This window comes from Sinohyriopsis cumingii, chromosome 9 (assembly GCF_028554795.1).
Source record: "Sinohyriopsis cumingii isolate HCF-2022 chromosome 9, ASM2855479v2, whole genome shotgun sequence".
Lineage (NCBI taxonomy): Eukaryota > Metazoa > Mollusca > Bivalvia > Unionida > Unionidae > Sinohyriopsis > Sinohyriopsis cumingii.
Window position 1 is genome coordinate 74,054,553 of NC_142969.1, and position 27,608 is coordinate 74,082,160.

The following is a 27,608-nucleotide window of genomic DNA, read 5'->3' on the forward strand; positions in this document are numbered from 1 at the left end:
GTTAAAATGAGTTTGCAAACGAATTATATGTTGTATTTAGCTATTATTTAAAGGGGACAAACATGCAAAACTGAAATTCGCGCAAACTTCAAGAATAAATTGCTATATGTATAAGATTAATTTTCTGAAAATGTGTATCTTTCATTCTTACTCGTTACAAAGATATTTATATAAAAACCGATCATCTTTCCCGATCCGTCTTGAACATAGCAACGCGCTTCCCTCCCCCTGAACAAATAGCGGATGTGACGTCATTTGAGACACTGTGTACACACCGGCATTGTTGATAAATCAGTCGAGCGTTCTAGGAGTTGGCTGTGTTTGAATTTTTAAATTATGGCGACTGCCAGCGATGACAGTGATGTGGATGATATTCCCGAAGTAGAATATTCCATTAACATCCAACCTTACATGTATGAACCAGAGATAGATTCGTGTGACAAAGATGAACAGGGCTCATCAGAGTCTGACAATGGCTATGATCTGGAGACTCCAGTGGAATATCGTCGGCCTGGTGTAGAAGAAGCACAGTTGCTTGAAAACGCAAATTGGTAAGTAATCTTAGTCTGAACAAATCTGCAAATAGCATTTATAAACTACTTTTAATTTTAAATATCAAACTGAATATGAGTGCCAAATCGTGGAATAAATGGGGTAGGGAGCTAGAATTTTGTACTGATCACGTTTTAAAAAAATCATTTTCTGTTATTTTTTTTTCTCTTTTTTTTTAATTTTCTGTTAAGTCACATGAAGAATTTTTTGTTGCAGTCTTTTTGAGGGCTGGAAATTGATTTTCATTTTCTAAAGCCTGGATTAATCCAACAGTTATTGATTTGGACCTGTATATGTCATTGGTTGCATGTTCTTCCAAGAAATGGACATTTCAAATATCAAACAGGCAATAGCTTTTCTAATAATTTCAACCTTTTTCACACACAGGTGCTTGTGTAGTAAATGTGTGCCAATGTCCAACCAAGAAGAGAATATTTGTTGCCAATCTCAGTCTATCTTGGAAGAGAAAATTGAAGAATGTTCCTCTACCTGCATCACAAACCACGAGGGATTCATTGCAAACTGTTTGAACATACACGTCTTAGAAACGTCATTTTATGAGTACATTCAAGAAAATGGTAGATTAAGGGAGAACAACCAGATCCACATGTGAGTATTAATCTTGCTGCAACAACAACAACAAAATCTTTTTTGAAGAACAATGAAAACCTGTGTATAATCCTTTTTTATGAACATTTTTATAATCACACACTTTGGTAAGTTCAATTTAAAAACAGAAAGGTGGTCTGCGAATGAAAATGACAAATTAAGGACCAATTCAGCTGAATTTTATGTGTGTTTGTGAGACATAGATAGAAAGAGAGTACACAACACTTTACACCCCCACCTCCTCCAAGGCACCAAAACACATGTTAAAAAACTAAAATACCATGTATACTGTGATTGGATTGGTGTGAAATTATGTGTAATAACTATACTATTCAGTAAACTGTATTTTGTCCTTTCAGAGTCTACCGACACATAGCATATAGACGATTTGTACGCTGGGTGTGGAAGATACTTGGTAGAAGAAATAGAAAGATATTACCATCATGTGTAGTGAGCACAATTCGCAAGACCTTCCCATCTGAAACCTACACAGGATTCAAGTATCCTCGCATCTGACAAATATGAAAATTTCTGACATTTCTAGAAATATGTGAATACATGTGTATAATAGCAAAAGAATAAATCAGAAGCTATTGAGGTTCTAAACTTTATTGATTCAGATTGCACTTTCAGCTATTAAAACGCTGACAGTGTTCCTGAATTATTGAGTCCTTATCTAGAACCAAATTCTTTCTGTATGAAGAGGCTACAGCTGGTGGTGGATGGTTCATTTCACGGGCCCTAGCTTCATGTGCCTTGCGATATGTGCTGTATAATTCTCACCGCATTACAACCTCCTCCATCAGTTTTTGGACATAATCTGAAAGTATGAGTTTTATTATAATCATGCAGCCAGCTAACAGTGTCGTACATTTTTATATGGAAAATAAAATTCGTCCAAAAAGAAAAGTGATCCAAATACTTTGTACAATTTATAATATTTCTACTTCTTTTGCTGAAAGCAAAATAATGTTTGAAAAAACTGAATTTACATTAAAATAACTGATACTAGTTTATGTATGTATACAGGATGAGCAGTTATTCATTTTCAGTTTGGTCAATATTCAGCTTTATATGGACAATTTTTCAGAATTGTTAATAAAAAATGTCAACATGATTTAACCTGTATTAAATTGCTTACCATAATTCTGTTTGACCTTTACTTGCTTTGCTACTGGATCACCCTTTCTAGCTTTGGGAAAAGAAATTTTATACTGTGCTTTCCCATCCTTGGCTACAGCTGGAGCTCTTGATGAGTTTTCATTGAAGTGTAATGCGGCGAGACAGAGTCTGGAAATACAAAAATGATAACCCTTAACTGAAAATAATGTTTTCAGTCAGATGTACAATACCTGTCACTTTTAAATTATATAATTTCAATACTTTTAATTTTATACGAGTCAGCTTCATACATATATTTCAAAAATGGATGTTAGATCTTGCAATAAAAACATGAAACTTTGATTATTTACCTTGCTTTCATCTGATCATAAAAGTAATATCTTGATTTCGGGGCAAAAAAGCAGATGGTGTTGTGGAAGGATTCTAGACTAGATGTCTGTTCTGCAGGTGACAGCTTCTGTATGTCTTTGAGCAGTAGTCTTCCGCAGACAATTTTTCCTACCTCCCCATGAGCCTTGCTGCCTATAAAGAAATGTAAATTGCACAATGTCAGTAATTTATTGCATACTGTCTGCTGATATTGATGCATAATAAATAGATAGATTGCCCCAGTATTGTATAATCTGTGTGTGTGATCTATGCAGCAGAATAAAATGTATTTCAATATCTTTAAAAGTTTGTTTTATTACATCCAAGTGAAAAATTATAAAAGCAGTGTTAATTTAAATAAATGAAAGTTCAATAGGATTTAATAAATGGCGTTTGTTAAGAACATACTGACAAAATAAAGAAAATATTACATCAGTATATGCTGTGAGTTATCAAATACTCATCATTTCAAGGAGTGATGAGTAGGCTATTCATATGCTCTAAACTGTAATATGTTTGCTTCATTTAAAATTTAACATTATGAATACATTGTACAACAAATTAACTAGCCTGACTTGATCCAGTTTCATGTCACATCGTCGTGTAAACACTTGGGAAACAAGTCTCCATGACCCTCATGGACATCTGATATGTGGTTCAAGATGCTGGTCCATTTCTGTGTCACCAACTCACCATTGCCCTGGCTGCTAGCGGCACACCAATACATGTGGTTGCTGATGGACCATGCCCACTGTGACACAATATTTGTACCTTTTTTCTTCCCCACTGCTTCCAGCTTTTAATAGACTCCTTAAAAAAAACAGAGATTAAATAAACATAGCTGAAAAATACTACTGTGTAACTGATACAACACTGTTATGATCACAAACATGCTTATAATTCCCTATAAATGTGCAAAGCGGCTTAGTGAAGATGACCAACTTGGGGTGAGCTTGATTATATGATTCTTGTAATGAGCAAACATGTATGGAATGCCATGAAAGAATTGTACGGATTTAAAATGACTGAATGCAGCCTGTTAGAAAATTTGTGTACTTATTGCTGGGGAAATACTCTTATAACTTTAGACTAAATATGCAAAACTTGATTGTTATGCATGATTTAAATGCATTAACAAATAAAGTATGTATAATGTCTTGAATCAGTGCATACCAGTTTACCACATTCTTTTTAGACTCTGGAGAGAAAAAAGAATTCAGTACATTACACAACCCATGAAGATCTCTGGAACATATTTACCTTTTGCCATATGCCATACATCAAACCAGTGGTTGATCCCTTCCTGCTGTGTCCTCATGTATTTCTTCACCTGACTATGGCGATCTGTTACCAGATCAGATACAGAAATTCCCTCTTCCTGCATAAATTGAAGACTGCGTATCAATCCTTCCAACTCCATGGCATAAGAATTCTTGACCTCATTGCACTGAAATATACTATTCTGATTTGTATTTGTTGTAAGTAATATTCTTTCCAAGAAGAAAACACTATTATACAGTACATATATCTCTGATTATGTACTCACTAATTTTTTTATAATGTACGAGTTTAAACAAGAGAATTCATTGAACAAAATTTATAACAAAATCACATACCTGCACAAGCTGGATATCCACAACTTTTGATGTCTGGACATCCATCAAAGTATAACTGCCATATTTGGCAGTGTGGCCTGGGGAGGAACACCTGGCATCTCCACCCAGCTTCAACGACTGTCTTGTGGCCCGCACCTCATCTAGGTAGAGCTGCTGTCTATATTCCCATAGTGACAATGTTGCAGGCACAATATAGCATGACTGGATGGTATTGTAAGAGCTCATGCTCATCCCAACAATTCCAGCATGACTCAAAAATTTAAAAGTCTTCGCTGGACTGTTGCCACTTAAAAATACTGCTGCTGCAACAATTAAATTTCCACATGGCATGGAATGATGCAGTGGTTGACTTGTCCAACTTCTATGAAAGCCACATAGACAATAACTCTTAACGCAAAAACAACTTCCAATATTAAACTTGTGATGCTGCAAATTTGTCTTTGTACACTTGGGGCAAACATCAAGCAGTTCCATCAAAGACATTTCAAATACAATATATTTCAAAGCCTTGTGTGGGTCTGTTGTTGATTCCTCATTATGGTCCTCGGCTACATCAGGAGTCCAGCTGGGATCATCACCAGAGTCTGCTTCGTATAAACTTTCCACACGCGGCACCTCTTCGTCAGAGCTCGGGTTGATGCCTGGTTGGGTCCTTGTCCTATGATGGCGATTGCACTGCACAGCAGTAGTGAATGGGGATACCCTACGGACAATGGGAATTAGCATTAAAAACACCCTTGGGACACTCTACGGACAATGGAAATTTAACATGGCGAAAAATCGTGGGACACTCTACGGACAAGGGGAATTAACATGGGAATAAATCGTGGGACACTCTACGGACAAGGGGAATTTAACATGGGATTTTTTTTTTTTAAAAAATTTTTTTAAAAAAAGGGGTAGGCAATGGAAAGGCTATCTCTTTTCGAGAAATATGGGGGCCCTGAAAAGGGCCTTTGGTTTATGTTAATATGCCCTTAACATAAAGGGCATTTGCGACATCTTCTTGTCCTCAAACTTCGTCTTACAGCAGGGCCATACATCAGAGTCCTCTTGAGGCAACCTTGTCTCTCTATATAGACTCTTCTTATCCACAGGCTGCTGTTGGTCCTGTGGACAACGGTCCACTTGGATCGGACATACATGAGCATGTCCGTCCTGAACATCATTGTTGACACAAGGGTTGAAGATTCAACGTCTGTCCACATGTTGAGGCTCCGAGAATAGGTGAATCAATGCAGTGAACGGCGCTTATTTATAGGGACAGGAAGGATTGAAACGGATTGAGTTCATTCACCAATCCGAACACGCGTTACAGAATTCAGTCAGCCCGCATCCAATCCGAAGAGTGCAGTCTGTGACGTCACGTAGTCTATATAGATTCGCTAGCGCTTGTGTGCAGTCAATCTATGCGACAGTGATTCAACATGACGGAAACTCAGAAAACGATCCATTGGGGTGCACCTGCAGGGGAGACTGCCCAAGGGAACTCGGACTTACTTTCAGAAGAGGTGAATTGGGATTTTGTGGATTTTCTCTCCTCGCAAGAATTTGTTCCGGAACCTTCGTTACCTTCTTCATTACCGCAAGTGGAGAATTTTAGACAGAGACAGAAAGAAGAATTGGAGAAATTTATACAACGACAAAAGGAAGCGGAACAGGCTTTTCTCCTACAGCAACAGCAACAAGAAGAAGAGGTAAGAAAAAAACAACAGCAACAACAGCAAGAAGAAGTAGCAGCAAAGAAACAAGAGGGTGAAAATCAAACGGTCACGGTACTGTTGGACATTTTAGCGGAGTTAAGAAGTCTGAAACAAATGTATCAGACTTCTTTATCACGACCGAAGAGAATACGACCTTCCCGAGCTAAACACGTCAACCCTGTGACTAAGCCTACCGTACCACCCTTAGTGATTTCAACCCAATCATCATCAACATTACGCAATCCAGAAGTAGGCCTTGGCCGTGGCAAAGGCATAAGGCAGTTAAAGTTGATTGCTTAAACTCACCCCTTCACCATGAAGAAAAAGGCCCTTTTCAGGGCCACCCACATTTCTCGAAAAGAAATACAATTTCAATTTGCCAATAACTCAGAAAAAAACCACCCATTTTACCCTTATAGTACGTGTCTGTGTATGAGTGCGTGAGTGTAGCTTCTTATTTTAAAATCACAACTCAAAGACACTTACCTTTTATCATTCATTTATTCTTTTCTCCATTTTTTTACAATCCAATTCACAACACAACACTTTAATAAAAAGTTCATTGACTTCTTCTTTCTCCTTGTTTACTCTCTCTGTTTTTTAAATTTCTTCACTGTCTTTTCCTCATTTTCTTCCCTTCTTCTTTTCTTCTTCTCCTGTTTCTTTGCCTCTTGTAAATAGAATTGTCTTTTTTCTTCCTCTTCTTCCTCAGAAGAATCCCTCTCTTCCTCTGAAGAATCCCTTTCTTCTTCTGAAGAATTCCTCTTTTCTTCTGACTCCTCTTGTTTCTTTTTTGGGCAATCTGGAGACCAATGTCCTTTTTCTTTACAATAATAACAGGTATCTTGACTTTTGTCTTTTTTAGTCCCTGTTTTTGTTCTTTTTTGACGGTCTGGACACTCTGAAGACCAATGCCCTTTCTTCTGACAGATATAGCAAGTATCTTGACTTTTATCTCTAAAGGAAGGAGAGTAGTCCGTAGGCTGGTCTGAAGAGAATTTTCTAACGACCCCTCGCAAAGCTCTGACGAAACGTTCCATCTGGTTAGTCTCTTCCATCGTTGTGCTCGGCTTGAGAGTGAAATGAATAGTGAAAGGACAAGACACACACCCTTTTATATACGCTGGTCTGCTATGACTATAAAGTAGTTTATGGTGTTTGAACTTGAGTCATTTGACTTTTTGCTTTCAAGATGAAACGATCCCATTCATTCGAGAAGAAAGAAGAAGAAAGTAAGAGGCAGAAACGTGATCTATCGCCTCGTACCAGGGCTGAAATCTTGGCACAAATTCATGCCAGTGATTTTGAAGAGGACATGAGTGAACCAGAATCCGAACCCTCTAAACCAAGTCCACCACCCTTTGTCAACCCTGAAAAGTACTATTCCATTCGAGAGACGGAAAAGCGCTCCTCTAGAAAATTTAGAACCACGGCTTACAAATACACGGTGAAGTTTAAAGATTTCAAGGCTGAAGTGCCGTTAGAGAAAGCAGAAGTGTTCATCACCGAGGTGTGGGATTCTTTGCTCACTGCACTCAAGCGACAATGTCAACCCAAAGAAGACGATCGCTTGAGACTTTCCATACAACACGACGGTTTGAAATCCCCTGTTTGGATCGAGTTTAGCACCCCTGCAAAATTGACTGCTTCCAAAGTCATGGACAAGATTCAACACGTACAACAACCTAATGATCAGTTTGACATCACCGATGGTAAAGCCACACTGGACATGACCCACGTCTCTCCTCCTCAAGGGACAGGACGCAAAAAGATGTTATTGGTGGACGACCTTCGCAACACCAAAACGAGTCTCGTCCGAATTAACAACCCTCATGACCAGATGTGTTTAGCCCGTGCCATCGTGGTGGGACGAACCTATGCCAACAAGAACGACACGGTAGAATGGAAAAGAACCTGGGACACTATTCAACGTTCCGACCGAGCCAAACAACGAAACGAAGCAGAACTCCTGTTACAACAAGCCGGACTGCCCAAAGACACACCCTGCGGCATTCCTGAGATGCAAAAATTGCAAGATGTCCTAGCTCCACGATACACCTTGAAAGTGCACCCTCAAGAAATGCGCGGGCCTCTATTGTTTCGAGGCCAAGATTTTAAGGACGGAAAATACATTCATGTTTATCATCACGATGACCATTTCGATACCATTACCAGTATCACCGGATTCCTAGTATACGGTTATTACTGTGAGAAATGTGACCATGGTTATAACAATCGAGAGCAACACAAGCATTGTGGATCGAAATGCACAGGATGTTTGGCCTCTCAACCCTGTCTGAGCGAAGAACCAGTGCCTTGTTCCACTTGTCTGCGCACGTTTGTCAGCCCTACCTGTTACCAACAACATTTGAAGACGCAAGGTTCACAGAAAAAATGCGCTTGTCAACTCCTGAGATTGTGCCCTACGTGTGAACAAGTCATACGTACCAATAGTACCAAGGCACACGTATGTCGAGGAAAGAAAAAATGTCACATTTGTCACCACATCGTGGACTTGGAACACCAATGTTACGTGCAAAAATACCAACCCCCACCAGAGAAAGAGGACGGTCACAGGAAGAAAGGCAATTTCATCTTTTTCGATTTCGAATGCATGCAAGAGACTGGCATTCACATTCCTAATTTCTGCGTGGCTCATCGAGCGTGCGAGAAGTGCATTCAAGAACCTATCTTCAGTCATTGCCCTCACTGTAGCAAGATTCCCGGAGGGCGTGAAAAAATCTTTCGGGGACCAAACACGTTAGCCGATTTTGCCCAATGGGTCTTAGACCCCGTCGACAAGACGTGGAGCCAAGAGGACATCGAACGTTACGGAGATTGTCATCGTCATGCCACGGTGATGGCTCACAATTTCTCCGGATACGATGGACAGTTTCTTTTGAGGTACTATACGGAACAAGGCACCGAACGTCCTAAAGTGACTTTGAACGGAGCCAAAATCATTTTCATGCAAGTGGGACAAGTACAGTTTAAAGATTCGATGAGCTATTTGGCCATGCCTTTGAGTCGAATGCCTAAAACGTTTGGAATGACAGAAATGGCTAAAGGGTACTTTCCACACTTTTTCAATACGGAAGCCAATCAACATGCCGTTCTACCCCATTTACCAGAGGCTCACTATTACGACCCCGACAACATGCGTACCGAACAACGAGAAGCTTTCTACGCTTGGTACCAGATTCACGCCTCGGACCCTTTCGACTTTCAGGAAGAAATGCTAAAGTATTGTCGTTCCGACGTGGACATTTTACGGCGTTGCTGTGGAAAATTTCGAGAACTGTTCATGGAACACGGAGGGGTCGATCCTTTGAAAGAAGCTTGCACCATTGCCAAAGCGTGTTCCTTAGTGTGTCGACAACGATTCATGCCTGAAAAGACCGTGGCTGTCATCAGTCCTCAAACGACCCACTTTGTCAAACGTCAATACTCGGTCAAAGCCCTACGTTGGTTACATTACTTGTGCGACAAGGAAGACAAGTGGATTCAGCATGCTCGCAACGGAGGGGGCGAAAAGACCATCGGAACGTATTCGGTCGATTGCTGAGACTTAGAAAACCCCAAGATCGTGTACGAGTTTAACGGTTGCTTATTTCACGGATGTCCTGTTTGTTACCCTGACCGTGGCACTAAAAATCAGTTTTTGCAACGAACCATGGAAGACTTGTACCAGGACACTTGTCAGCGGCGCCTAAAGTTAGAACAGCAAGGATACCAAGTGGTGGAAATGTGGGAACACGAGTACGATCACCGTATGAAAACCGATCCCGAGTTTAAACGCCTCGTGGAAAGTTACAAGCTGATGGACCCCCTGAACCCGAGGGATAGTTTGTACGGAGGAAGGACCAATGCCACCTGTTTGCTGTACCAAGCCGACGAAGAGAAATGAGAAGAAATCAAATACTTGGACGTGTGTTCGCTGTATCCCTACGTGTGCAAATATTGTCGCTTTCCCGTAGGGCACCCGCAATTGCTGACGGAACACATCGACCTGAAAAACATTCGACAATACGAAGGCTTGATCAAGTGTAAAGTTTTGCCTCCCACGAACCTATACCATCCCGTCTTACCTCACCATTGTCAAGGCAAACTGATGTTTCCCTTGTGTCGTACTTGTGCCGAAACGTGCAACCAAGACCAACCTTGCCATCACAGCCAGGAAGAACGGGCCTTGACGGGAACCTGGGTCAGCGTAGAATTGTTCAAAGCTCTGGACATGGGATACCAACTGTTAGAAGTGTACGAAATTTGCCACTTTCCCAAGACACAACAATACCACAAGGGTGACCCCACGCAGAAAGGCATTTTCGCCGACTACGTGGATGCCTTTTTGAAACTGAAGCAAGAAGCCAGCGGCTATCCTTCCTGGTGTCACACTCCCGAAGACCAAATAAAATTCAAAGAGAAATACTACGAACAAGAAGGCATCACTTTAGACCACATCGAGAAAAACGAAGGCAGGCGATCGTTTGCCAAAGTGATGTTAAATTGCTTGTGGGGTAAAATGGCACAACGACCGTGTTTACCCAAGACGGAATATTTGACAGAACCTTCCCGCTACTTCCAGATGATTCACGACAAAACCAAATACATGAAACACGTGGACGTCGTTCGAGAGAATTTGATCTTGGTCAATTACGAAGAAGATCTGGACTTTGTACAAGGCGACCCTTTTGGAAATGTCATCATTGCGGCTTACGTGACAGCCCATGCTCGCTTAAAATTGTACGAAGCTTTAGAACTGTTAGGGGAACGCGTCCTGTACTTTGACACGGACAGTTGCATTTACATCCATCACCCGATTCAACATCACCCTAACATCGAAGGAGACCGTTTAGGAGCCTGGACAGACGAGCATCCCGACGACAAGATTCTAAGTTTCGTCAGTGGCGGTCCCAAAAATTACGGCTACGAATACCGTGACAAACAAGGAGAAGTGCACACGACGTGCAAAGTGAAAGGACTGACTCTGAATTATCGTACCAGTCGAGTGGTCAACTTTGGGGTATTGAAAGAAGCCTTGCAATCGGGAGAGGATGGAAACTTTAAAGTGACCACTTAGCAGCCGAACAAGATTGTACGTTTACCCACTCACCACATCGTCAGTCGACCCTTGGAAAAAGTCTATCAAATCGTGTACCAGAAGCGAGTGCGACTTCCCAATCACTTCACCTTACCGTACGGTCACGTCGGTATTGGTCTGTATATAAAAAGGAACCCTAGACAAGATTGATAGTTCATTGGGACTACCAAGACCGAGCGAACAAGATGAATACTTTGAAAAAGACATCGTTTCAGTTTGGGGATTGTAAAAAAGTTGTATCTTCCTCTAGTGTGACTAATATTGGATGGATAAGACCCAGGCATTGCGACGGAAAATGTCCGGAAGGAAACTGCGATTGTCCATGTGGTTACCATTGTAATTGCGTAACGGAGTTTGCAGCCGAGTGCGATTGTGAGCCTTGCGATGGGACCGATGCTGTACCTTGTGACCTGAGCGATGCCGTAAAGCATCATGGGAACTTTGTTCTCACTACCCCTATCATGGAAAGTGATGCTGTGCGTGTCAAACCTGAGAGATGCGAAAGCGATGCCGCTCGTCCTCTTAGACATTTTACCGGGTTTAAAGGGGAATGTCGACCTTCACGTTTACCTCCCTACGGATGTCATCCAGCCCTGAGCAAACTCCTGTTCCTGTCACCCAACCCTCATCGAAACGAACCTGTGAAAGACGAATATTCGTTCCCTGTGCGTTTGTCGGAATACTGCGACTTTGAAAATCGCCTTCAATCGTTCAAAGGAAAATGGCCAAAGTATCTGGGAGGACCGACCCCCGAAGAATTAGCCAGAGCCGGATTTTTCTACTTGGGCGAAGGAGATAAAGTCAAGTGCTTCAGTTGCGGTGTGTCACTTCACCACTGGGAACCGCAAGATTTGGCCTACGTTGAACATGCTCGATGGTCACCGAATTGTCATTACTTACCTTTAGTGGGACCGAGACATTGAAGTAACTTTTTACCATAATAATCTGTTCATGGATACTTTACAAGAGAACATTCGTGCTTTGCCTGTGGAGTTGAGAGAACGCATTTACCGAGAGTTGGTCAAAATACAAGTCAAACGTAAAGAACAATTGCATCCGATACGTCACCAGATCTTTAACCACTGGTACCTGAAGGCTATACAAGGATTGATTCAATTGAAAGTGTTCCATCGGACAGACATTGATCAACGATCCTCTAGTTTTAAAAAGGATTGGTTTGGTATGGACGATTCTACCTACATCATTGTAAACGTACTGCATCGAATTCCAGAGGAATAGTTAACGAATTACCAACATCTTGAACACAATGTCAACTTGGTGAAAGAGGAAACTTCTGAACGAATTGTAATGTGCAAATTAGTGACTCAACGATTTAAATTCGACACTGAAGTAAAACCATGTTTGTGCAAAGAGTACATTTCTTGTGTCAGACCAAAGAGGATTTAGTATGACCTATTCATGGATACTTTGCTAGAGAACATTCGTGCTTTGCCTGTGGAGTTGAGAGAACGCATTTACCGAGAACTGATCAAAATACAAGTGAAACGCAAACTCAAAGTGATTGATCCGTTTTTAAATTATGCTATGTTCCAAAGTACAAGAAGACTGATTATGAGTGGATATTACATTAGGCACAAAGTTAAACGAGGCTATTGGCCACCACCCAGCGATTCCAAAAACAGTGTATATACTTATGGATACTTTACAAGAGAACATTTTGGGTTTGCCTGAGGAGTTGAGAGAAAGGATTTATCGAGAGCTGGTCAAAATACAAGTAAAACGTAAAGAACAATTGCATCCGTTACGTCACCAGATCTTTAACCACTGGTACCTGAATGGTATAAGAGGACTGATTCGTCAGAAATTGTTTCACTGGTCAGACCTTGTTGAATACTTTCAGTATATGAATGATGATGGGCTAGACGTTCGTAATTTTGGTTACTTGGAGATTCACTTACTGCAACGTATTGAGGAAGACGAGTTAAAGGATTACCAACATTTGTTACATGGAATCTGCTTAGAAAAACACGAAACATCTAGACAAACTCTGACGTTTCAGTTACAGTATGTAACATTTAAATTCCCTACTGGAGAACGAACGTGTTTGGTTAGAAATTACCTTTATTGCTTCCGAAACAAAGACACTATAAAATCAAGTTGTCATGCCACGGATTATGTCACATATCATTCAACAGATTCCGTGGAAGGAACTCAATGACCATATTCAAACCGTGGATCATTACCATCAATTATTACAAGAACCGTATCCGTTCAATTTGGGACGACAAGTGGTGTGTGTCTTAGTGACTTGTTTTTTGGGATTTCGTTTACCAGCCGATTCTTTGTGGATTCTTTACGATCAGTACTTACCACCTCCATGGCCTTAAATGGTCACGAAAAACTCCTTTTGCTCAAAGCCTTGCGGTTTCATCTGGATACTTCTCGACCTCAACAGGAAAAAAAGATTCGTCAACTTTTAGCTACCCAAGACGTGTATGACGATGTGTGTGTAGCTTGTGACTTACATCCCCATTGGACAGATGTCCGTGCCTGGAAAGAATGGGGTTTTGAGGCTTGGACCCAAGAAGTGGCCCAGTATGCACGAGAGTTGTTCAAGGAAAAAAGTTACTTTTCAACCCGTGTTAGTGACGGTGCCAGAAGAACCCGTCACCCAGGACAGGACTGTCGTGGACAGACCTGAAAGACCCTTTCGGGAGGACACTTGTGTGACCTTACCCCCTACTGTAGAACTGGTTAGAACATTACCCAAAACATGTGTTTGTTGTACAGACACTTGTGTTTATTCCACGTTCATAGTTATCATGTGCCTTTTATCCTTGTACTTAAGCCTTTGGCTTTTATGTATTTTTGTCTTTCGTATTCATGTTTGATAAAAAAACATTCAATAAACGTGTTCTGAAAAAGTATATAAACTCTTGTCTTGTTTGTTTTTCGTGTCACAAGTGACATTTCTCACACCATGGCTACCTCTGCTGTCTCTGCTCCCTCTTCCTCTACTGTCAAAGTCATCGACGAACACTTAGATCGTGCCAGTTGGGAGGCTTTGTATCTTCGCCATCCCTTTAACATGCTCATTGCTGGACCTAGCGGTTCAGGCAAAACCGAATTCGTCAAACGTTTGATCGAACATAAACATCATTTGATCGATCGGCCCCCTCAACGGATCGTGTGGTGTTACAAAGAGTGGCAATCGGCGTACAGTCTCTTGCGAGAAAGTCAAGGAGATTCCATCGTGTTTGTGGAAGGCATTCCTAAAGAAGACGACGGCATCGTCTCTGACTCCCGTCAAACCCATTTGGTCATTTTCGACGACATGTTAGGAGAAGACGAAGAAGAAATTAAATTGTGGTTCACGCGCAAAGGGCATCACCGTAATGCCAGTGTCGTTTACATCACCCAAAATTTGTTTCAACAAAGTAAAGCCCATCGCACCATCAGTCTCAATGCGCATTACGTGGTCTTGTTTAAAAGCCCTCGAGATAAATCGCAAGTGCAAGTCTTAGCCAAACAGTTAGGAACGCCTTGGCTGACTCAGGCGTACGACGATGCCACTCAAACGCCACACGCCTATTTACTCGTCGATTTGAAACCTACGACTCCCGAGGATTTGCGATTTCGTACCCATTTGTTTCACCACTGGTGCCAAGACGGAGGGCCTGTCCTGTACACGTCTCCGTCCTCGACTTCATTTCACTCCCCATGAAAAAAAAATCTATAAAAACCTCAGACCCTTTTTCGTCTGTCTCACACAGTGTGAACATGACGTCCCTTCAGTCGCATCTTCCCGTCAAATTGATTCGTGCCTTGTATGGCATCAGTCGAGAAAAAGATCCACAAACACGAGCTCGTGTCTTAGAAGCTAGTCTCAAAGAAGTCTTACGATGGTTCACGGTGACGGCACGTCAATTACTCCAAGGAATCATTCAGATTCCTCATCAAACCCAACGCTTTTTCGATCGAAACAAAGTCGCTTTGGTCCAACTGGCCGATCCCCGCATCGACACTCAAACCAAAAAACAAATCATTTTGAAACCTGGAGGGAGCGGTACTCTAGGAGGGGTCATCATTCGCTCACTCTTAAGATGGGATCCTAATGCCCCCAAAGTTATCCCCAAGACAAAAGTCCAACGAAGCCCCAAGAAGAAAAAGAAAAAGACCAGGTCCCCAAGAAGAATAACTTCTCCAGTGGCAGGACCCTCCTCTTACCAAACACCACCCCGGAAAAAGAAAAAAAGCCCCCAGAAAAAGAAACAGAGAAAAAGTCCTCAGAAAAAGAAAAGTCCACAGAAGAAAACTAGTCGCAAGAGAGGCACTTCGGCCAGGACGCAACCTTACACTCGCAAACCACGACCTGCCACAGCGGTGACTGCGTCTCCGGGAGCCTCACGTTTGTCCACTTCTCCGTTGATGTCACCAGGAACTGAAGAGTACTTGGAGACGTTGATCACACCAAGAACTTCTCCGTTGATGACCCCCAAAAGAACTTCCCCAGTGGCAGGACCTTCCAATTTAGCGGCAGTGGCTGCTGCTCACAAAGTACCTTCTCCCAAAATCAAAGTCCATGAAAGATCGGGCGTGTTACAAAGTTTACTGGATTTGTCCAAGCAAGAACTGGCTCGATTTAGTCCGTTACGTACCCCTGCACGACGTGTCATGCCTGTCCTCAAACTGATACGACGTAAAGACAATCAATGGCGACGCGTTCCAGTATAAAAAAGGCCTGTGACCGAGTAGGGTATCAGTGTTTTTAGGTGCTCCTAAAGACTCAAAGATGTCACCCTCCAGAAAACCCCAAGGAAAGAAAAGGAGAGGACTGCCACCACGTTTAGCCAAACATGGGGACATGTTATCTGTCCTGTCCAAAGCTTCTCCACCCCTACGAAAAAAAACTCATTCAAACGGCCTCCAAAGAGGTCATCGATACCGTGTGCGAATGTTGTTTGAACGTTTTGAAAGGCACGATCCCTTTGTCCAAACATCAGAAACAATGCTTAGGCAAACATCGTCACGTTCTTCGGAAAATGGTTCAAAAGAAAATTCCCATTCGTCAAAAAAAGAAGATGTTGGTCCAACGTGGAGGCATTTTACCTCTCTTGTTAGGCCCCATACTGAAAGGAGTCTTGGGAACCATGTTGGGAGGACTGGTGGGAGCAAGATAAAAAGGCCTTCGGAAGTCCCAAGATCTCAGAATCGACCCCTGACAACCCCATGGAAGGACGAAAACTAGCTTTAGTGCCTTACAAACGATGGATGGAATACCATCGGTGGCAAGAACAACGCACCCCGCATTTACCTCCCAATCCCAATTTGAGCGAGATGTCCCAGTTACAACACGAATTGCAATCCTTGATGGATCGCCAAGATTTGTCCGAAACAGAAAAATCGCAAAAGTACGGTCACCTCTTGCAAAGACTGCAACTCTTTCACCAGAAAGCTTTAGACGAAACAGCTTTACCCACTCTGAAAGATTTTAAGACCTTGATGAAAAGTCCAGCACCATCATCATCATTACCACCACCACCACTACTGTCATCCCCAACCGTCACCAGAGATGCTACCCCACAAAGACCTGAGGAAGAAGAGACGCGCGAAGTGTTTCAAACACCGTCAGCAGCTCCCATTTCGAGTAAGATTGCAGCATCCTTATTGACCCCGTCCCCCACACCCCAACGAGAAGAAATGAAAGCTTGGGTTAAAAAGATGATGTCCACGCCTCCTTCGACAGAAGTGAAAAAGAAAGAAGGGAAACCAGAAGCGAAAAAAGAAAAGAAAACCAAAGCCATTCCATTACCACCTCCACCTCCACCACCACTACCTTCGACTTCTACTCCCGTAGCCCATCGGACACGTAAATCCGTTTCCAAACCACCCTTTCGACCCACCCAAAGTAGCATCACCGAAGAGTGGGTGCCTTATTAACACACCAACACAAAATAAAAAATGGAAAAAGTCTTAGCCAGCATTTACTACGATCCCTCGCATCCTGCAGGTTACGCAGGAGTTCAAAAATTGTATCGTGCTGCCAAAACGCAACTGAAAAGTCTCCGTTTACCTCAAGTGCAACGATGGTTACAAGAACAAGCTACCTACACTTTAAACAAACCCATTCGACGCAAGTTTGCCAGAAGTCGCACCCTAGTGGAAGGCATCGATCATCAATGGCAAGCCGATTTAGCCGATGTCTCTCATTTGGCCAGCTACAATCGTGGCTACAAATATTTGTTTTGTGTCATCGACGTCTTTTCCAAATTTGCCTGGGTCGTGCCCTTGACTTCCAAATCGAGCAGCGAGTTAGTGCGAGCCCTGCAACGGGTGTTGAAACAAAGCGGTCGTCACCCTCTTCGATGGCAAACGGACAAAGGCACCGAATTTCTGAACCAAGCTTTCCAAAAAGAATTAAAGAAACGTGACATTCATTTTTTTACCACCGAGAATCCCGAAACCAAAGCCAGCATCGTGGAACGTTTTCAACGCACTTTGAAAGAACGCATGTGGAAATATTTTACGCATCACCACACTCTGAAGTACATCGACATCTTACCGCACCTGGTGCAAGCGTACAACCAATCTTACCATCGAAGCATCGGACGTGCCCCGCAAGACGTGACTCCCGACAACGAAGTGCTGGTGTTTGAGCGCCTGTTCGGTACGTCCCCGACGAGGGCTGTCCCCAAGAAAAGTGGAGAGTTGACCGTAGGAGATTGGGTGCGCATTGGCAAAACCAAACGCACTTTCGACAAAGGTTACTTACCTAACTGGACGACCGAATTGTTTCGCGTCACTGGACGAGTGCTTGGCCGTCATCCTGCCGTCTATAAATTGGAAGACATGAACGGAGAAGTACTCAAAGGAACGTTTTATTTGCCCGAGTTACAACGTGTCACCAAAAAAGAAGACGACGTGTACGACATCGAAAGCATTCTCGAACGCAGAACCCGTAAAGTGGGCAAACGACGTGTCAAAGAAGTCAAAGTACGTTGGAAAGGATATCCACCCAGTTTCGATTCTTGGATCGACGCTTCGCAAGTCATCGACTATAAAAAGAAGAAGTGACCATCATGCCCTTTCACACAGCAGCAGACGCAGCTACGTCGACCACTCCTTCTTCCCCTAGTTCTTCTGTGCAAGATTTACAAAAACAACCCTTGTGGGTGTGGTGTGGAGAACGTGTGCCTAAAACGCAAATCGTCTTTTTCTGCCAAATCTTCGTGGTGTATTGTGTCATCGGGGCAGCCATCGCCAATTTGAGTTTGCAACAAGGAGACAAACAGTTGTGGACCATTTTATTGAGCAGTTGCATCGGTTACCTGCTTCCCAATCCCTCCCTGAAATTCTCCTCGAACGGGAACGTTGTGTCCAGTGCCAGTGCCAGTCACCACTCCAACAACCACAACCAGAACCCCATTTTGGGCGGAGACACGCCTCTGACGTCCACTAACCCCTCGGACAGCCACAGAACTCTGGAATTATGAGTCACCAAAACCAATTTTACTTAACCTTACCCAGTGACAGTTCCATGGAGGTGTTTCCCAATAACACGTTGTGCTGTTACACAGCCAAATTACCTCAGGCCATCCCCTTAGATCATGAAGCCCATTGGGAAGTGGCTTTGGTAGAAATGATTCACCCGACCCAAGTCCTCAATGTCATTGACGATCAAAGTAAATTTACGGTGGAAGTTTATGACGAACCATTGCAAAAGTGGATGAATGACAATAACAAATATCCCCATAAAAAACAAAACAAAGTCAATCCAAAGTGGACCGACTATGAGATGTTCATTCCCTCAGGCTATTATTTTAGTGGTCAACATTTGGTCAGCGCCATAGCCTCCAAGTTTAATGGCGTGTTTGGGGAAGCTTTTAAGACTTTCAAGTCCAAAGCTGTCACCCTGGAATACCACAAAACAGCTCGTCGCTTCCTGATGAAATTTCCTGAGGGGGAAAAAATCATGGGTTTCTATTTTAATGATGAATTGTTTGACATGTTGGGTGGTAACATAAAGATGAGGAAGAAAGTAGAACAAACACTAAAAGAAAAAGTCGTCATTTACAGCAACGAGTCTTTTGGCCAGTATTTTCATACCCCGGTAGAACTGAACCAAGGACTGAATTTGATCTTTGTGTATTCCGATGTGGTGGAATACAACGTGGTGGGACACACCTCCGTGCCGTTACTGCGTGTCATTCCTTTCAAAGTGGATTCTGCCACAATCGCTGACGAGGAAGGTGGAAACACTTACCACGTCCACCGCGAATTTGTCCATCCTCACTATTTGCCGGTCAACAAGTCGTATTTGGACACGGTCAACATTACTATAAAAGGAGATTTGGGACAAAATATTCCATTCACCAAAGGAAAAGTCACGGTGAAACTCCATTTTCGAAAACGGTTCTCTCACGACTCGTAAGTAAGTAAGTCATGTATCCAGTGTACCGAGGGGTTGCTCGACAGCGAGGACACGGTTTAGGAGACATGTTAAAATCGGCCTTTCGTTCGGTGGCTCCAGTCTTGAAACCGATGGTGACACGAGGATTGCACGCCTTGAAAGATGCGGCACTGACACAAGGCAAAGAATTTCTCCAAAATGTCATCATCGACAAACAAAACCCTAAAGAAGCCTTCATGAGGGCAGGCAAAAATGTCTTGCTGCAAACAGGCAAAGACATTTTAGGCCGACGAGACACACCTATAAATGCCCTGCACGCTACCGAGTCAAGCATTCAGCAAGGACAAGGCAGAAAGAGACGACGAAGAAGAAAACACCCTTTCACCAGACTTCAAGCGAGAAAGGCCAAGAAAAGAAGAACCGTTCGAGACTTAGACGTTTTCGATTATTGAAACACAGAAAAAATGATGCACCGAGAGTCTTGTGCTTGTTCCAAGACGGAACTGGATCTGTTTGCCATGCCCCCCACCATGATGACCATGCAAGAATCCCAATGGGTGGAATTTTATCCCGTCTCCTCACTGACCGATTCCGCTCCCATCGAGTTTGAAATCAAAGGACAACCCGAAGATTACATCGATTTGAATAGCAGTTACTTGTACTTAAAAGTCAACGTTCAAGATAAGGGAGGAGATCCTATAAGCGGCGAAGAGAAAGTAGCTCCCGTCAACAATTTCATGCATTCCTTGTTCAGCTCAGTGGACTTGTACTTGAACAACAAACTGGTCAGCAGCAGCATGCATACTTACCCTTACCGTGCCTACCTGGAAAATCTCTTGACGTACGGAATAGATGCCAAGACAAGTCATCTCAATGCCTGTGTGCTGTGGGTAGATGACGAAGCGGGCGAATTTGATCAAACAGGTCTTAGTGAAGACCCCAAAGCAAAAGATAGCAATGAGGGATTTGTAGAACGAAGAAACAAAATCAAAGATGGAGAGAGTTTAGAACTGATGAATCGTTTGCATTTGGACATGTGGTTGCAAGAGAAATATTTGCTAAACGGAGTGAATGTTCGCCTGAGACTGAATCGTAGCAGTGCCGCTTTCCATTTGTTGGCTGATGAGGATGCTACTAAGAATGTCAATCCCAAAAGCAAAATCGAGGAGGCCAAACTCTACGTACGGCGCGTGGAAGTGTTACCTAAAGTGGGAAATGACATCAGTCAAACGTTGAGCAGAACGACCGCCAAGTATCCCATCCGACGCGTGGAAGTGAAAATGTTCACCATTCCCCGTAACAATCAATCCATAATCGAAGATCATCTGTTCCAAGGACAGTTACCCAAGCGTTTAATCCTTGGTATAGTCGAGAATGAAGCCTTCAACGGAGCCTTCGCTAAAAATCCTTTCAACTTTCAACATTTCAAAGTGTCCAAGATCGAAGTCAGTCGCGATGGCAAGACCTTGTGTACCAGACCTTTCGAACCCGACTTTGCCAAGAAGAATTACTTGAGATCGTACTTGTCCCTGTACGAAGCCACGGGCCAGTTAGGAACCAACACCAGTCACGGCATTACGTACGACGATTATGCAGGAGGCTATGCTTTGTGGGCTTTCGATTTCACTCCAGACCAGGGCAGCGACGAGGGACATTTCCACCCTATAAAATCAGGCCAGATTCGTGTGGAACTTCAGTTTACAGAAGCACTGAAACAGACAGTGAACGTCATCCTGTATGCAGAATTCGATAATACCATAGAAATCAACAGTTTGAGAGAAGTCATTCTAGATTATTAGAAAGCCATGGAAGACTGTTATCCCTCTTTACCTAGTGGAGAAACTTTGGAGATGGAATGTAAGGAGACCGTGGAAGGAGAAGAATCTCAAGATAAAGACGAAGAAGTTGTCATGATGAAGTCGAGATGGCCAGAACAAGAAGCCCATTTAGTCTCCTGTTTTGCCAAACACTTGGTCGATAAAATGACGGAATTGATCAAGAAAAATTGCTATGGATGTCAAAACGATCATCCCAGTCAAATTCAACACGATAAATGCCTAATGTTAAGTCAAGAAGAAAAATTGGACGAGTATCTGGACGAAGCTTGGAGTCTCATCTCGAACAAAGACGTGTTGCACCAGTGGTATAAAGACTTGCGTGAACATTCTTGTCCACCATTAACCACTCAAGAGATCCATCGTATCGAAGCTCTCCTGAATCAGAGTGAGGAAACAGAACGAATAACCGTTTATTCGTCAGACATTTTCAAGCAAAAAGTCAGGATCGAATTGACGACTTATTATTACCTGTGAAGAAGAAAACACAAAACAATGGATACCTGGGAACTTTATTACCTTTTGAACCACAGTTCGTATACGGCTTCTTGGAATCCCGTCGTCTGTGCTAAAGATGAACTCCCTCATCGCAAACCTAAAGACCATCAAGCTTACGTGATCAACACGGACGACAGTCATCTCCCAGGAACCCACTGGGTAGCCGTCTACTTTCTTCAAGAAGGATGTGTGGAATATTTCGATTCGTACGGATTGCCCCCTTTGGAAGACGATATCATCGACTTTATGAGAAGAAATGCTCAAACCACCCAATTCAATAATGTGAAATTACAAGGCACAGATTCCTTGGTGTGTGGACAGTACTGTGTGTATTTTCTGCATCATCGCAGCCTGGGCTATTCCTTAGAACATTTAGTGACTCATTTCGATCCTCGTTCTTCTGCTAGAAACGATGTGAAAGTAGATCGATGGTTTTGTGACCATTATGCTTATCTTTTGTCTCAAGCTAGGAAACGTAGTGTCCATCAATGGCCTAATGATTTCCAACAGTGGAAATCACAATTTCATTCACAACGTTGTCAGCCCTGTTTAAAGTAGGTTGTAAAATGAGAAAAAAATGTTTGTGATTTGAAAAAAATTGTTTGATGTTATAATGCTGGATTATTGTTAAAAATGTTAGAGTTGTTGTTGGTTAGTGTTAAGTGATTTTTGAATAAAAAATGTGTTTTGAAAAAATGCTTTTGTCTTTTGTTTAGCTATAAGAATGTTGGATTGATGCTCTTTGATTTCTTACTATCCCTCTCATGAACGTTGCGGCTCGAAAAACGGTGTGGGGGATGTTTTCCTTCACGTCCGCGCTTTGACTTTAAGAACCGGTTTGTTCCCAGTCTAACCATCCATTGTCGACTCATCCTCCTAAGAAGATGTGCTCCAAACTAGCTAAGCTCAACGAAGCCTACGTGAATTTGCATAGGGTCAGACACAGTCTGATACCGAAGCCAGAAGAAATAGAGAATGTGAGAATGTTAAAAATCACTGAAGACCTGATAGAAGAGCTCTTCAGAGAAGAAATGAACAGGGAGAAAGAAGAATGGACAGAGAAGTACAGACTTCAGAGACAGCAGCAACAGCAGCAACAACAGCAACAGCAGCAGCAGCAGCAACCTGAACCTGACAGAGGCTTTGTCGATTGTCGTATCGACACCAAAGAGTTCTTCTTCTCTTTCCGAAGAAGCAGACCTATCGCCAGAAAGTCTATCCTCAGAGGACATCGCATTCTTAGAAACTAAAAAAGAATGCCATAGCAAAACAAAAAAACAGCCCTTTTCAGGGCTACCCAATACTCTAGAAAAGAAATAACGATAGATTTGCCAATGTGTGTAGGTAGAGTAGTGTGAAAATAAACACTAACTCTTTCTTAAAAAATGTGAGGGTATGAGTTTGTGAGATTGTGTTTGTAAGTGATAAAATAGGTTGGTGTGGATAGTAGATTAAAATGATGTTTGTTTTTTTTGGCTGTTAGAGGTATATATTTTAGGTTAGATTGGATTGCTTTGCGTATGTGGATAGTCTATTGAAGTGATGGGTAGCATAAAAAAAAGTGAGCGAGTGTTTCTTTTAGGTCCGCGCGTTGTTTCGGGTCATGATCTAGGTAAGATCAATTTTATGTTATTAGGGGGATGTTTTCCATCACGTCCGCGCTTTCACTATAAATTGAAACTCGTTCGGCAGTCCAGCTACCCTTTTTGATTGATCAACAGTAAAAAATGAGCAGCAGACTGACTAAATTGATGGAACTTCAGATGCATCTGGAGTATGCCAGATACCTACTGAACGAGCTGACTGCGGAGGCCCTTGTGGAAGAAGTGAGAATAGAACAGGAGGAGGAGGAGAGAAAAATGAAAGAAGAGAATGAAAGAAAGAGAGAGATCAGGTGTCACCCTATGATGAACCCTGTGTGCAAGGTGACACCTGAGGCAAGGACATCTCGCCAGCCTGTAGCTGAACCACAATCACAACGAAGACAGAGGGAAGAAGAAGTGTTCACTATTCCGCAAACGGAGGAGTGGGATAGTGAAGCCACTCACCCCCCGTCTGCTCTTCAAACAAGTCATGTGAATTGGACTAATGATTGGAGTAGACGTTGTGTCTGTGGTGCCAGACCCGGAAGGTGCCACCATTAACCAGGGGTCTCTGAAGTTAAAAAACAGCCCTTTTCAGGGCTACCCAATACTCTAGAAAAGAAATAACTATTAATTTGCCAATGTGTGTAGGTAGAGTAGTGTGAAAATAAACACTAACTCTTTATGAATAGTGGAAGTGTATGTGTTAGTGTGTTTGTGTGTTTGTGTTTGTAAGAGCTGAGGTATGTTTGTGTGAATAGTAGATTATGGGTTTCTTAGCGTATGTGAAGAGTATAGTTAGGGTTTTATTATATGAAAAAAGTAGGGGGATGTTTTCCTTCACGTCCGCGCGTTGTTCGGTCATGATCTAGGTAAGATCCATTTTATGTTTTTTAGGGGGATGTTTTCCTTCACGTTCGCGCTTTCACTATAACAACCCACAGCGTTCGTCGTTCAAACCATTCTGCAAAGAATAAAAAGAAGATGGCGTCAAACCAAATGGACAAAATACAAACCTTGCAAGACGTTTTAGACAACTTAGGAATAATGGAACAGATGCTAATAAGACTGGTTGAAGACCATTATTCCTATAGTCCCCATCGTGTAAAGATGGAAATTAACAACTTAAGAAAAGCAAAGGACAAGATTAGTGGTGTGATGAAGGAAATAAAGGAGGAGAAGGAGGATGAAGAGGAAAAGATAAGAATAAGAACATGGAACGAAAAAATTGAAAAAGAAGAAGAAAATGAAAAGAGGAAGAAAGAAGAAGAGGAGGAAGAGAAGGAGGAGAAAAAAAAGAAGAGAAAGAGTGTTGGAGATAAAATAAGAAGTTGGTGGAGGAAAAGAAGAAATTAGAAGCAGAAGAAAACCCAAAGGCCCTTTTCAGGGCCCCCATATTTCTCGAAAAGAGATAGCCTTTCCATTGCCTACCCCTTTTTTTAAAAAAATTTTTAAAAAAAAAAATCCCATGTTAAATTCCCCTTGTCCGTAGAGTGTCCCACGATTTATTCCCATGTTAATTCCCCTTGTCCGTAGAGTGTCCCACGATTTTTCGCCATGTTAAATTTCCATTGTCCGTAGAGTGTCCCAAGGGTGTTTTTAATGCTAATTCCCATTGTCCGTAGGGTATCCCCATTCACTACTCACAGCAGATGATCTGCAATCTGGTGCTACCTGGACTCCACATGTGCTGGTCTTAGGTCTGGGCACATCAAAATTGGCCTGTAGTTTTGCATGGCGTTACTCCTGGATTTAAAAATAAATAACAATACAGGACTATGAGTGTATATACATGTATTTAGATGAGGTGGGCTGCATTCACAAATTTAAAAACATGGTTATTTGATTCCAGTTGTGTTATTTTTATATCAAAAACAATGTTTACCATACGGATGAAGGTTCATTTACACACACAGGTTATAGACGGATGAATGCAGTGAAGAAATGGAGAGTATCATTACTGGTGTTAAAAGTACACATAAACTTAAAATACTTACAACTAAGTTGTATGATGTTTGAGTGCTAACTGAAAATCTTTCCAGTGGTATATCTTGTTGAATACACTTTCCTATCAAAGAGATACAGGAGTCTGTCTGGGTCTCCATGTGGACCTGGCCCTTACGGTAGCTGACTGGTGTTGGTGCTTTGGCTTCATCACTCACCCCATATTGTGGCTGCAACACGTTTGTAAAGGTCTGATCCACACACTCCATGTCGGTGACCTCAGCTGTAATCTCAGCCATGATCTGATTAGGAAAACAATAAATAAATTTTTTTTTAGTTTTTTTCCACTACTCTCCATATTTGGCTGACACAACAATTTCAATGGACAAATGAACAATGCATAAATTAAGTCCTTTTAAGTATAAATTCAATCTTAAAATAAATGTAAACATTCCTGCCACTGATGTGACGTTAACCTTGAAACTAAAGTACACTAGCTGTTGTCATGGACTTTATGGTCGACTACCACAGATCCTAATGTTTTCATTGCAAGACACATTGTATTGATATTGATATGTATTGCCATATTGCCGTTTAGTCATTGCTAGCATCAGCATAGATGTGGGCAGACCGTTTTTTTATGATCTGCCAGATAAGCAGTAAAAAAAAATGCTCATTACCTCAAGCTTCCTCCTCTTCTGTATAGCTCTGCTCCCTGACCTATGTTGACTACGATTCGCCGGCGTGCTTCCCGTCTTCTGTCGTGTTGTTGGAGTAGAAAAATCAAAAAGAGTCGGCACTGCATCAGGTTTCAAACGCAAACTTTTTGGTTCAAACCCAATACTTAGCGCGAGTCTCGGGTCTTTTGAGAAACACTCGGGCTCGAAGTGTCTCTGGCACAACCTGGTGTGTTGAGTTGGCATAAAGCCTTCTCTCTTTAATTTAATCGCCCATACAGATCTCCTTTTAGGGTCCTTTGGAAATGAGAAAAAACTAATCTTCTGTCCCGAACTGCTGTTGTTGACACAATTTAGAGCTGCGCACTGAACCATCTTGTTTATACTTTACACTTCGCTGCACAAACTGAATATGACGTTTCCAAGTTAATCGTCTCAAATGACGTCACATCCTGTTTATATGGAAGGGAGATAACAAATTCGAGTCAGGTTCTTTCCTTTCGATCTCGGAATACAGGACTAGTTTTTTTTATGAAATCATCGTACCAATACAGCAGATGCAAAGAAAAGATTAGTCGGGATAGATTATATATACAAAATACTAAATATCCTTCGATTTACATTTTTTTTTGTCAGGTCAGGGTTTTGGTCCCCTTTAAGAAGAAAAACAGTTGTTTGGATTGTTCAGTGCAATAGAACGGGTACATTATTTAGTATTGCTAAAGAATAAAGGCAGCTATTGAGAAAGTGTATTTCTTTGAGGTCAATGCCACAGTCATGTATTGGAAAAATAAATTTGCTGGGTCAAATATACCCCGGTCAGATTATATGGATAATTATAAACCATTTATGTCAAAAGGTTCTATAACACTTATTGGTGTTTGTGTCAATCCTATCCCAATAAAAATATTAAGGGAAGCAGGAGCTTCTCGCAATATTTTTTAATCAGGTTCTCTGCCTTTTTCCGAGAAGTCTTCTTCTGATGAAAGTGTTCTTGTTTAGGGAGTAGAGTGCGTTTTTCTTCGAAATCCACTCCGTAACGTTAATTTGTCTTCACACCTAGTTTCAGGACCAACGACTATCAGCTCTGTGAGTTCCTTGCCCATTGAGGATGTTTATTTATTGACAAGCAACGACTTAGCTGGAGATAAGGTTGTGGTTAATCCACCTGTAACTGTCAATCCTACTTTGGGTAAAAAAATATGATCATATTGAAAACGAAATCCGTTATTTATACCATGCTTGTGCAGTTAGTAAAGCTATCGCAATAAACGCTCTTGGGAAAGATGTTTGTTCAGGAAATTATTCCTTTGCCTGACACATGCGTTGGTCAGACTTTTGAATAGGACACCTTTGCTCCTGTTACTGATCAATAAAGAGGTATTGATCATTGCGATCATATTTTAACCACTCATTCCTTTATTTCTAATCAGGCTGGAAAATGACATCCACTTGTCGTCAAAAAGGAAAAACATCCTGATATTTCCTATGTGTTTCAGAGCGTTATTAGTGAAGCTGATTCTGCAGATGTAACAACTTGATAGTTTTGGAAAATGGGGTCGTTATGATAAAATCGAGACCATCTGAGGCACTCGCTGGTGAAGAGTGGTCAGTGAGCTATCAAACTG

General features: G+C 42.0%; 1 protein-coding gene and 1 pseudogene across 3 annotated transcripts in view; one reads left to right on the top strand and one right to left on the bottom strand.

Moving 5' to 3' along the window:
- The window catches only part of LOC149792028 (uncharacterized), a 147,370-nt gene that overhangs the window by 36,816 nt on the left and 82,946 nt on the right, over positions 1 to 27,608 (top strand). The window lies entirely within an intron of this gene.
- Positions 1,755 to 26,553, bottom strand: LOC149792029 (uncharacterized; annotated as a pseudogene). The gene is made up of 8 exons (XR_016423594.1): positions 25,984 to 26,553; positions 25,357 to 25,605; positions 4,269 to 5,015; positions 3,881 to 4,099; positions 3,248 to 3,448; positions 2,634 to 2,953; positions 2,303 to 2,451; positions 1,755 to 1,981 (listed from the first exon to the last, which is right to left on the bottom strand). The product of XR_016423594.1 is annotated as an uncharacterized LOC149792029 (transcript).